General features: G+C 30.7%; 1 pseudogene; it reads right to left on the bottom strand.

The window, feature by feature from the left end:
* Positions 1–2001: 2001 nt before the first annotated feature.
* On the bottom strand, positions 2002–6370 carry LOC129319631 (2-methyl-6-phytyl-1,4-hydroquinone methyltransferase, chloroplastic-like; annotated as a pseudogene).
* Positions 6371–13907: the final 7537 nt, after the last annotated feature.

Genomic DNA, 13907 nt, shown 5'->3' with positions numbered 1-13907 from the left:
ACTTGGCATAATTACCACTAAGCTTAGTTATTCCCAAGCTTCAGATTTTGCAATCGAAATTTTGATTTTTAAACATTGTCGTCCTTCTGACTTGAGTAGGAACATTTTAATTCACAGTATAAAAAGGTTCTTGGTCCTTGTTGCCATTTTCATATTCAATGTCCTGCTTTATAGTATTAATGAAAGTCCAATCTCAATCATGACAAGACCAACCTAGCCTGTCTTGAAACAACGCAACACGGGACAAAATTATAATTAGGATTGCACGAGACACAGGTTTTAGTGTGAGGATGTCCTGTCTCAGCCCAATAAATATGTATTTTTTTTTTAATTTGTTTAATGTGTTCTTCACTTTAGGCTTATAGTTGTTGTAACTCTAATTGAATTTATATGGGTATTTGTGATTTCTGGTGTTTACATGTGTGGTTTTTGGAATTAAAAAATTATATAATTTAATAAATTATGTGCTAGACTTGAATTTCATTATCACTTCATTAAGGTTTTGTTAGTTTGAGAAGAAAAAAATGTTAATTACTCAAAATTTAAAAATTTAATTATCACCATAGATGTTAGTTATTTAATTTCTATTTTTTTCAAATCTTCCTTTCATTTTTTTTTGGCGGTTCCATCCCGTCCCATCCCAATTTTAAATGAGAGAATGATATAAAAATTTTAAAAGGATTAATTAATTTAATCTCTCAATTTTGCAACTCTGTTGTAATGAATTTACAACTTGTATTTTAAATTTTAACAATTTTTTTTTATTCTTCAACTATGTTAAAATTTAAAAAATAAATTGCAAATTTATCAAAGCTGCTGCAATTTAAAAAATTGAGTTGTAATTTAAAATTGAACACTTGAGATCTAACTTAAATTTTGTCATTCTCATATTTTAAATAGGACATGACAAATTTCAAGATATGAGACAACAATTTATTCCCATTCCCTTGAGTCAGGACACAGAATAGAGTTGTCCTGATCCCGTTCCATAACTACCCCTAGTCCTACACGGTCATTATCTCCCTGAAAAAGTCCTTGTGTATCACGGGAGAGGGGTCTCTCTTCAATTTTTTTCCCTCCACTTCTCTCTATCCCCACCATTCAATTTTTTTATAAAACAATTTTTTTAAATAATAAAATTAATAAATAGTGGGAATGGGAGAAGTGAAGGAGAAATGGAAAGAAAAAAAGTGAAAAGACCCCCCTTGCGTACATCAATCCCCCTTAAAAAATTTTTGGACCAATCTTAAAGTAAGGTTTGAGAATGCAATTTGGGCCCATCAAGTCTATTGGGTTAGTCCACAATAACACCTCTCTCTCTCTCTCTCTATATATATATATGTATGTATGTATGTAGGTATGTATGTATGTATAAAACCGCACACACATATATATATAATTATTATGTTAATAAGCAGCAATATTATATTTCTTACCATAAAATAGGTTTACCTTTTCCCAATAAAAAATTGAATAAGTAAAATCATCTTTTGGATTGGCCAAGAAAAACGTTTGCAATTAAGGCTGTCTAACTTGAATAAGATGAAGACGGTTTAGGCCAATAATTTACTGGATTTGAATAAAATGCAAGTTTTCTAACTAATCATTCAAATCTGTATGATCATTTATTTTGCTTCACCGTAGTCCCTTTTCTCCAATAAAAGGAAAGTTGTATTTAAAATCACTGTCAGTATTGGTCTATTTCTCAGTTTAAACTTTAAACCCAAAGATTTCAATATATTATCCGGAATAGGAAAAAAAAAAACATGTACAAAAGGAAAAATGCAGAATTGTAATGACCAGTAAAAACTAATACAATTATCTTTTTCTTGAGTGAATTAGTAAAATAACTAATGGCATGCAATAATGATATCCTGAATCCGCTCATCTCTAATATTTTGGAAAAGATTGAAGAATGAAAGCAAAAGGATTTACATCAGAATCATCATCAAAATGTCACAAAACAGTCATTTTAGAGAAAACATGAGAAGCCTACCCCAGTTTTGGGGCACAAAGTTAGATGGGCATGCCCCTTGGAACAATCTTTCCCTTAATCCACATGTAAAGTAGCACTAATACATAGTAAGTGGCTGCAAGTGCACCAAGAATGAACCGAGAAAGAAACACAAATGGATTTACAGGCTTCTTTACATCTTCTGCCTTGGGTCCAAGCTACAAGTACAAATACATTAGATGCTAGAAATATGTAGATGTTATGCATAATAGAGTGACTATATCTTTGAACAAATGTTTGCACTGTTCATTATCTGAAGATTAAGTAACATGAATCTGAATTTCCCATGAGCTCACCTCAAACTATACGAACCACTTTCCAATTTTGAGAACTATTCAGATTTTCTTTAAAAATAAAAAGCAAGTCATATCAACCTTCCTTGAAATTTTTCTGAGCTTCTCTTTTCTATTTTTAAAAATCTACACGAGCCTCCATGAAAATAAAGAGTAAATTATACAGACCTCTAATAAGTTTAGCTGAAATTACATAAACATCCATTCTATCATCAAAAGAAGTATGTGTGTATTTTGACAAGTCTGTACTATTTCACACCAAAAGTTAAGTTTGTAATTTACTCTTGTTTCAAGAGATGTATGTATGTATGAATGAGTTTTGAAATTTGAAATATAGGCCTGTGTGATTTAGCAAACTTGATTATTTTGGATTGGTTCTCAAAATATAGGCTCAGTATAATTTACTCTTATAAAAGCATCTCAAAGTTGATGTGATGATCTAAAGACTTGACAGTAGCCAAAACAAATCAATGGATGGATCAAAGAAATTCTGGACAGGAGAGCAACCAACGCCTACTTCTGCTATTGGACTCACAGAAAAGAATGTACCTTTCATTGAAAATTGCTAGAAATCTACACATCACCTCCCAGAAACAAAAGAATTGTTTTCTCTGTTCACTGTCTTTTCCATTTTTCAATTTTCCAGATTTAGGCACAAATGTCTTCCTTATAAAGTTTGCATTGAGAAGTGTGAATGAAGAATCAGCAGGGATCGACAATAGCAGTTGAACACATAAACACTAACCTTGCTCTGATCTTGTGCATGCATTTTAGTTGACTTAACGGCTTAATGACTGAGAAATGCAAACCTATCAAACTAAAAAAAAGTAGAAGACGTCTGTTTCACTTGGCAATGGTGCTTATCCGAGCGCGTGTCTAAGTACTAAATAGGGTTCCTTTGTTCCATCCAAACTTCATGACATTCAGAACAGAAAACCAGTAAATTAAAAGGAAGCTACTCTGGTTACAGGCTAATGAAAAGCAACCAAAACTTTTTTTCTCCCTCCCAATTATCGAGCATTCAATGCTACTATCGGCTTGTAAAGCATTGCTGAGCAACTAAGTACTTTAACTTTGCAAGACTCTTCCTACATGCAAACAAACAAATCTGAACAGCCAATATGCCGGAAGCATTTTGTAGCCTTTTTCCTTCCAGTAAGACCACCTAGCGGGATGAGGTTTGTTATTAATGTTTTCTTCCAACAAGGTTTTAACTCTACTGTCTTTTCTTTAAGAGAGAGAGAGAGAGAGAGAGAGAGAAAACTCAATTCCCAAGTCCACAATAAGCACTTGCATCTATTTTTAAGATTACTCTCGAGCATATGTCTGAAATGCTAATCCTGCTGTCAATCATAATATCATCAGAAGTCACAGAAAAGGTCTGAGACTCAGCATAGTTATAAGGTACTCAAATTACACAAAAAAAAATTCGTAAGCTTCTGGGACTAATGCTTCGTCAAATTAAAAGTAACAAAGAAAAGTATGAAAGCGCATTACCTTGAGGGAAGAGTCCCCAGTAAAAGGCTTCACACCTGTTACAGAGCAACCCATGATTAGACCATGTCGGCGTACACCACGATACCATTTTGGACCTTTCTTTTCAGCATAACATCTTTGAAACCAGCCTTCGAAAACCATTCAATATACTCTTCCTCCTTGGGGAAGAGCATCCACACATCTGCAAAAAATCTGGACAGCCAGAAGGTTGGGTGTACAGGACCAATATACATGCTTTGCCTCCTATTTTCAGTACTCTGTATGCTTCCTTAATGCCACGTTGTGGGTCAGGCCAGTATTCGATACTGAAGAGCACAATCACAAGTCAATACAATAAATTAAGGGTGAGATCCATCCAGGAAAAACAGAAAAGACTCAACATTTCAGTGTGTTTGGTTTCTAAGTGGAAGGCACCAAAACTGTGGCTTTGGTGTTTCTAACTTGAAATCAAACATGCATAAAAAATGTGGCTTTAGTCAACATGAGGACAAGTTTTTTTCCCCCTTTCTAATGATTATGCAAGACTTCGATTTTCACCGATGGTTTCCCTTATAATCTTTAGGTATTCAGCTATCTACAGTCTTACAAAAGACTATCATTGAAACTGCATCACAATTTTCTATACTGTTCTTCCTTCCCCCAAAACTAATTGCAAAATTGCTTCCAGCCACATCCATACTTCAAAGTTGAATGTTAGACCAAAATCAGAGAACTCATCATTCCCTCAAAAAGTCAGCGCCCCACACAAACTAACGTAACTTGGGAGACTAGTAAAGGGGGAAAAATTAAAGTTTACTCTCGGAAGCTACAAAATACATGCCTAAACTTTGAACTAAAATGAAAAGTTTTGCCACTTTAACTACAAGATACCAAACCAATGCCAATCTATAAATATTGCTGAATTGAAATAGGAAGCAAAATGCCTCTTGAAGTTAATTTCAACAAGGATCTTTCCTTTTAGCTGAAGATCAGTTTTTTTTACATGAACTAAATACACGACCTTGATTTCGAAGGTAGAGGTGTTCCCGCTAGTTCAGACATTAAATTCAGCAAAGTAAGACACCAAAGCCTGGAAAAGCAAGGATTACCAGATACATTACCTTCCAGCAGAAACATATCTGTCAGCATAATCAGTTGGGAATGGAAGATCTTTAGCATCGCCCTCTATGATCCTACATTCTTTCAGGGGTTCCTTCTGCTTAGCCTTGGCCAACTGGTGAGGAGACTGATCAAGAATAGTAACATTCTTGCAATCAACATGCTTCAGTATCCCAAGAGTTGTGAACTCTGTCCCTCCTCCAAAAATTCACCGCTCTCATGTTACGGTCATACAAATCAGCAGGCTCAAGTGCCTCGTCTTCATTTCTTCTCTCAAGTGCCTCGCCGCAACAGAGGTGATGCACATAGCTTCCTTCCTCAGATTTTATCACTTTTTGATGTCCAGTCAACCCGACTTTGCTTCAACTCAAATTTAAAGTTGAAATTACAACCAAAAAACACTAATTAAACCTCTCTAACCACACACCATTGTAATTCACTTAATTACTCTCATTTACTTAATTTGATTTTTAATTTTCAAGATGTTACATTCAGGGGTGTGTGAAGTGCTGTCCATGAATGACAGCCATGTAATGCCATTCTAATGACTCTAATGAAGTCTAAGGGTGATGTTTGAGCTTCTAATCTTGGTTTATGTCAATGGTGTTTAAGGGCATTAATGATAGGTGTAAGATTAACCCTAATATTAAGTGAGCTAGATTAAGTCAATGAAGCTTGTTGACGAGTTGCTTATTGCACTGGATCCAGATGGCTTCGATCAGTATATATCAACAGATATCACATCAAATCTTTGCTTGCCCTACTTGCCTACTACGAAACTTGGTGCAACGAGAATGATTGTACATTGGAAAAGCTATTTCTTATTTAGTGTGTGTTGGACTTTTAATTTGCTAAAAACTCATTTGTTAAAATTTCTCCCGATAAAAATTAGTTTAATAAAAATTAGTGTTATAATAAAATTTATATTTAGATACATTTTTAAAAAATCAGTTGATAAAATAAAAATTATTTGAATATATATGATAAAAAGTACATTTAAAAGTAATAAAAATGTAGGCATAATGTAAAATTAAAATATTTAAATTTATAGAAAAAACATATGTGCATGTTTTTATAGCTTATTTTAATTTTGAATTAGTTTCCTATAGTTTATTTTAAATTAGGTCTTTATAACTTGAAAAGTAATTTTATTTTGAGAAAATGAATAATTCATTATTGATTTAAACCTACAGGGATTAATGAAATATAAAATATTTAAATAATTATTCTTTATAAAAATTTATGTATAAACAATTCAAAAACCTCGCTTAATGTAATCAAGATTACATGAATTTGTTTGGTTAGACACTAGGAATAATGGGATTGAAACTATTTTTCAAACTTAATTAAATACAAATATAAATATAAATAGACAAAAATGCCCTTTAAAAACTCACTCATTTCCTCCTCTCACCTTCCTCTGCCTCACAATAGCCATCTTCAACCCAATAACTCTCTTCATCTCCATCTTGATATCCCAGCAAAAATGAAATCAAAATCCAAAATAGAATATTGAACAATCATTAATTAGCAAAAACCTAGACCAAAAGACTAGAAGAGGGATGTTCTTGTGTGAATCATGCTTGGTTAATTAGCAACAATCAGCACACTGAAACCCGCTCCTCTCAGAGTCCTCTATTGCTGTGATTCGTGCTTGGCTCGTCTTCTTGGGTCACTTTATCTTCAATTTGCAGCAGCCCTCAATCATTCCACGGTGGTGATGGTGTTCAAATCTATTACATGTGATGTTTGGAAGCTGATGCAACGATCTATGATGTGGACAATGGAGTGGTGCGATTCGAGGTCTGAGGTGGACGATGCGGTGAAGGGATTCAAGATCTGAGGGTGTCTTCTTCCTCCTCCTTCTTTGTATCGAACATCATTCTAGAAGGCAAAAGAGCACTGGCGCGGGTCTGAGAGCAGGGAAAGTCGATGGCGTATTTTTTCAAGGGCAATAATGTCTTTTCTTCATCCTGTAATCCCCATTCATATGGTTCAGCTATGTAATCTAGATGCCGGAGTTTGAGGGAATCAGGATTACGTGATGTAATTCCCTTTACATTACAAAGCTCAACCAAACGTTAGGAATAGGTCCAATGCATCAGGATTGTAATCCTGGTGCATGGAATTGAACCAAACGGGCAATAAGATTCCATTTCTTCATGGCTTTCGGTCTATTTTTGTTCTTATTATTTTATTCAATCATTATTATTGTTATTAGCATCATTATTTAATTTTTACTCTCTCTCTCCCCCCCCCCCACTCTCATCATGCACAAGTAGGAGACTTTTGAAATGTGCTTATAAAAAGCTCCCCAAGTTAAATTAAGAAAATTCACTTTTAATTTCATTTTCAATAGGCTTTTTAGATTTGCTTTTATCCAAAAAAAATTAATCAAAGAGCTTTTAACTTTTTAAAAATGCAAATCTACTTTTCTAATGTGAAACTTAAAATATCCAAATGGATCCTAAATGTTGGCCTGAGAGAGATCAAGGTTTTGGAAAAATTTGGGCATTTTTTGATTCTATGGCAGTAATAAGTAACTTTTCAAAAATTCAATATGGATCACACGTAGTTTTTACCGTTTGTTTGTAAGGTAAAAAATAGGAAGCAAAGAAAACTATGAGAGAAAATTACTTAAATACTAGTTTTTATTTACTATTTTCGGACTAAATCAACTAAACGCATTTGATTGGTATCATACCTGTAATCTCCACATCCGATGGCAAGATCTCCCTTTGCGTCTGCTTTTGTTTTTTTGTTCTCCCCAACCCCCGCCCCAAAACCAAAAAAAAAAATAAAAATCTACTTCATGCTTTGATTTTGGATTGTAAATGATGAAGTTGAATGTTATTTTACATTTCACATTTGTTGGGCGTTCAATAATTGATTTCTGATGGAGTTCATGCCTTGTGCAGAGTTGGTTGGGAAGACGAGAAAGATGATGGAGACTCTTTTTTCAAAAAAAAATATAGATATTTTGATCTTTTCAAAATATAAATATATTCATTAAATAAAATTTTATCTGCTTACTTTTAAACTCACTTTCATTTCTACCTTTACTTCTATTTTCACTTCACTCCCACTTTAAACAACTTTCCCTAGTCCCTATTAGGCAAGGCATTAGTATTATGAAAGAGATTAGGAGACTATTTGTGTGAGATTTTAATTTGTATATTCTAAAAAAAGACTTGTTCAATCCCAATATCATCATCCTTGTCTTTCTTAGGGCCTTCAATCATGGCCTCCATCCTTGGCTTCCTGCAAAAGAATATAAACTTAATTGTTGCAATGTAATATCATCTTTCTGTGAGACAAGACGGCTTTCGCGATCAATATGGCTGTGTTCTGTCAATGAGACAACAAGATGTAACAATAATACTAGAAGAATAAGGGTAAGACTAGACGATAGGTGCCATGATTAGTACTGAATTTGAAAACTTAAGATATGTTAAGATTTTAATTTGGTATTAATTTTTTAGGTCTTCAATTGTATTCTCCAAAAAAAATTCCCCTTTAGAAAGCAGGAAAAATAATCATTTCTTAAAATTCACCTCTTGCTCTGCATGGCCCAATAGTTATCCGTTAATTTCTTCATAAGATTTTACATTAGTCACTGGGTTTTAATAGCTCCATAGTCATCTGGATTAATTTATTTTCCCAGCCCAATATTCTGCAAGGCCCATATCCTCCATGTTGCTATGTGAAATGTCATTCCCTGGCCCAATAGATGCTTTGCTTGTTATGCGGAAGAGATTGAGTTGAGAGAGAGACAAGTTGTTATAACTTTTTTCTCCTTTTAATATTATGTATTTTTTTTATATTTTTTTGGTTGCATGTTTATTCATTATTTATATTTTATTCAAAAAATTTATTTTTTACATGCATTTGTACAAATTATAGTGTTAAATTTATGATTTTCTTTACTAAATTACAGTAATTGATTGTTAATAAAAATATGCCAACTTCCCAGCAGCTATACATTTTTATATAATTTATCATTTATAATATTTTAATAATTTTTTAAAAACAGAAGGCATCTTATTCCCAGGCCCTGCATTTATTAATTCGTCTCTTTCTCTTGTTATGTTATGAAAAATTAGCCCTTATTACTGAATCAATGTTTGTGAATTTCCATTCCATCTTTCTTCAATTTATCCTCCAAATCCAACTATCCCACACCACCCTCACCCTCTCTCTCTAAGTCTATGTATTGGAACTGGGAGTGTTCAAATTTGTTCCCCTCTTGATCTACCTAATTTCATTCTTATCATGTGAAAATGGGTCTATCTCAACTAAAAAAATGGGACAAGATTTTTCCACATAGGACACAAAATCACCATCAAAATGTCTCATTCGTTCTAAATATATTATGATATTTTTTATTTCTTTTTCAGTATTTAGTACAATATTTATTTATTTAGTTAGGATAGTATATTTTTTTATTCATTTTTTTACATAATGATCTGCTCACTTAAGTTATCTAATTGAATGATTCTAATGTTGTTATGATATAATTATTTTTGGAATATATAAAATAATTTTAATAAAATAAAATTGTCAATTTATTATTAACTTGTTTTTTTCAAAAAAAATCAAACCAACCCTGAAGTGGGCCCTGACGATTTTGTGCCTCAGTTCTGACTAAAATATCAAACGTAGATCCCTCTCATTCTGATTCTGTGCCAAAAAGAGAAAGGAGGGACGTACGCTATCTCACCGGTTGCCACATATTCTTTTACTAATTTTATAATAAAAGTCTGAGTCATATGTTGTTGGCGATGAAGATGATAAAATTGACAATGGATGGTTAATTCATTCTGATTGGTGACCCTAACGGGTTTACATGTGCACCCATTTTCAGTCCAATCACTATCACTGTCAAGCCTTCAAATCCAATTTAGAATTAAAAGAGGAGGGGAATGCATGTCATGTCATGTCATGTCATGTCATGTGAGGCATATTCATACGGAACGGATAGAAATCAGGAGAGATGGAACAAAGAAGCTCTGCCCGGATTTGTTAGAGTGTGAGAGCAGGGGCGAACCTACCTTGTATTCAAGGCAAACAAAAAAAAAAAAAAAATCTTTAACACGGTGAGATGAGACTTGAGATTTGAGAAAGAAGATCAAAGAATAAAATTACTGTCTTCGCCCCCTCATTTTTTCATTTTTGACTTTGCTCCTTGTATCTGTTAAGTATTTTAAAGATATAATAAAAAAATATTTAAACTAAAAAAATCAAATAACATGTTTAGTTATATAAAATTGACCCCCTCAACATAGAGCTACCCTTGTGTAAGAGTGTATCAAATTTGCATTATTACTATTCCCACCGGTTCTTTATATAAGTGCTTTTTAAAATTATAATCTAATATATTTTATAAGTCATTAACTAATAAATTATTTTGTTTTAAATTAAAGTTATTAAATTATTATTAAAAAGTATAAGAGAGAGAAAAATAATATTATATAATTTATTTATTTTTTAATTTTTTACTTAAAATTATATTTATTTTTATTTTTTATAATTTTATTTATTAATATTGATGAAATTAATAAAAATAATTTATAAATATAAGAAGATCACCAATCCTTCACAGCAATGGAGCCACTTGCACCAAACGTTATTCTTGGGTCCAGAACTAAAGTACGAAACGCGTCTCTGTAGTCAACAAATACCAACCATACTTCCCTCTTTGGTTTATTTTTTTTTTATTTTATTTGTAATTTCTTATAATTACAACGACTGTAGATACGGTGGGCCCGCCGATTTCTTTCTCATTCGGTTCAGTTATCATCCTAAAATCGCCCCCGCGCGCTAACTGTTGGTTTTGAGGTAAATTGGCCATATTATTTATAATTTATATTCATTTTGTTTAAAGATGTAAAATATTTTTTAGACATTAGATATTTAAAAATATAAATTATTTTTTAAAATGTTGTTATTAACTAAATTATTTTATTTTTATTTTAGAATAAATATTCTATTAAAAAGGTGCTTTTTTGTTAAATTGATTCTAATATTAATAAATGGTAGGTAAGATTTGATTAAAAATGAGTTATATTTTTAAACAGAAAAAGTATAAATTATTTAATAAATTTTTATATGATATATTTTTATTAATTTTATTTTTATAATATAATACATATTTAATTTTTTATCTTTTCTCTCTTTATAATTATTAATATTAAAATTAATTTATTTAATATCATTTGAATATCATATTTTTATTGAATGGATTACAAATGATATAATATATTTAATTTATTTAAAAATTTCTCCAAAGGAAGAGGGAACATGGACCCACTCACTCCTCTTAATTTCCAATAGAATGAGCTATGTTTTCCCTCAATTTAACAAAAAGCACCTCTTTTTATAAAAAAAATTGTGAAAAAATAGTTGGGTACGTTAGATTTTCTAAAACTTAACTTGTATTCAGTTGTTAGTTGTTACTCTAATTTTCAATGATGAATACGTTAATCTTAATTGGTTGGTCCAGAATGCTAAAATAAATATTAACAAATCACTTTTTATAAAATCTTTAAATTATATAAAATTAATTTTTTTAATCTTAAACCGACACCACAAAGTTAACGTAACAATTAATTAAAGAATTAGAATTATGATATTTTTAGGTTTATAAAAAATACTTGACTTTCTAATTTTATCCTTTATTGAAAGTAATCACAACAATAAAACATGTTGCCAAATTATGGCATGAAAAAGAGAGAGGACTGAAGTGCATCGTACACCATCTCATCAGCCGCACATCTTCTCATGCTAATTTTCAAATCATCGCTATATATGATCTATTAATAAATTAAATATTAATTGACCAAAAGTTGCTGATTTGTTTGGTGACGCTGAAAAGTTATATCTTATTTCCTTCAATAAAAATATAAAATATTTTTAATTAAATTTTACTTTTAATAATTTTTATTTTTAAATTAACTCTACCTTTTATATTTATTTTTATTAAATATTTTAAAATAAATATAAAATTATATCAATAGAGACACTTAAAAAAGGTAATGATTACATCTCAAAAAATTAAAAATGTCTTATACTTTTAAACATTTAACTCTTTAAAAAATACTTTATATTTTTAAATGAAGATAATATGTGTGGCAATGTGCAATCTGCTCTAGGCCAATTCCTTTCCTTGGCAAGTCTTTTATTCCAATTAATTAGCATAGGTTCATGTTGTTCACAAACTGGACCCATGTACATCCCACATAATAATGGATTTAATGGTAAATTACCTTCTAAACTACATGTCAAATAGTTTTGAGATCCTAAATTTAATTTTAATGCAATGTTTTCCTTCAATTTTTGATAACAATATAATCTAATATTTCATTAACAAAAGTTAATTTTAATTATTAGTTTATTAGAATATGACAGATAATGACCTTAAGATTATAAAAAAAGATAAAAAATTTACAATAAAAGACTCAAAAATTATACATAAGGACTCAAAAATAAAAAATGGCAAAAAAATTTTATTAGTCCTTTTTTATCATCTTATAGTTAACTAATAATTAAATCTAATTTTTATTAACGATAGATGCCCGATTTACTTTTTTGTAAAAAAATTAAAGAGATACATTACACAAAAAATAAATTTAAGTTAAAAACTTTTAAACTTATAATTTAAAACTAATTCACTCTTTTGTATCACGTAATAATCACTTAGCTTTATTTTTTTGATCGAACATTAATTAGACATTGATCTCTCTCTCTCTCTATATAATGTGTGTGTGTGTGTGTGGGGGAGTTTGAAAAATGGAACATATTATTCATAAAAAATAATTTATAAATATGAACCATTTAATATATTTTATATTTACACTCATATAATTCTATTTATAAGTCACTTTTAATATATTTTACTAATATGAAGAAAAACTTTAAAATTTATTAACTCTGTCTTAAAATTTAATAAATTCTTAACTCTGCTTCTATTAAATATATAAATTTTAATAACATATTTTCTCTCTTCAACATTCAATAGAGGGGTAAAAAAAATTTATAATAAAAATTTAATGATTTAATTATTAAATCTAATATCTCAATTCATATATAATTGAATATGATAGAATAAAGTAATATGTACGTACCTAAAGAATTCATGAACACTTGAGAATGCTCGATTACCTCGAGTGTAGATAGGTGCGCAACCCACTGGCCCCCCAGAGTCTTCAAAGAGTATAGAGATAATGAAGCGGAAGAAATGAGTCATGTGTTTGCGGTTATCGACTAATCGACTTATAAGGATTAGATTGATAACCGCCTTATTATATAATTAAAATAATTATGTTACATTATCTCTAACTGACTAGGAATTAATTGACGGCTACTGAGTTGTGGGTTGGGTCTTTGTCTATTGGATTCACCTTCGTGGTCCACCTATCACAGTTCACATAAAATTATACAGACTAATCTATTGAGCTTATTAATTAATATTAACCTATAAATAATATTCCAACATTAATTTATAAATAGAATTAAAAAAATTTATCTTACAAATATAATTAGAGGAAGTACATGATATTGGATATAGAAAAAGGACTGCCTTTTTCTTGGACCCCCGCAGATTCTTGGGTATTAAGGTTTGGCAGAAGATATCGTGGTCAAACTAGAAGAGAAGAAAAGAAAATGGAAGATGCAAGTCATGTGGGATGCGTCGACTTTGTATAAATGCAGACAAAAAGCCCCTATTCATTATTCGTTGTGAAAAGTTTTATTCATTGTGAATATTTCATGGAAAACCTACCCCTTTTTAATATATATATTTAGAAATTTATGTTTTTCCTTATGGTTGTTACTTCGTTAACTCTGGTGCAAGCAGTTGAAGGATTAAGAGAGAAAATTGTAGGGTGAGGTTAATTTATACAGTTTAAGTGTTGATGTAATAATTTATTTATTTATTTTCATATTTATTTTGTCCATATATATATGAATTATGTGTGGGATGATAATTGATATCTATAGGAGAAATG

The sequence above is a fragment of the Prosopis cineraria genome, unplaced genomic scaffold (assembly GCF_029017545.1).
Source record: "Prosopis cineraria cultivar Desert tree isolate PC_DT_omini unplaced genomic scaffold, ASM2901754v1 PC9, whole genome shotgun sequence".
NCBI lineage: Eukaryota > Viridiplantae > Streptophyta > Magnoliopsida > Fabales > Fabaceae > Prosopis > Prosopis cineraria.
Note: the sequence above shows the minus strand (reverse complement) of the source record. Positions and strands in the feature narration are given on the sequence as shown.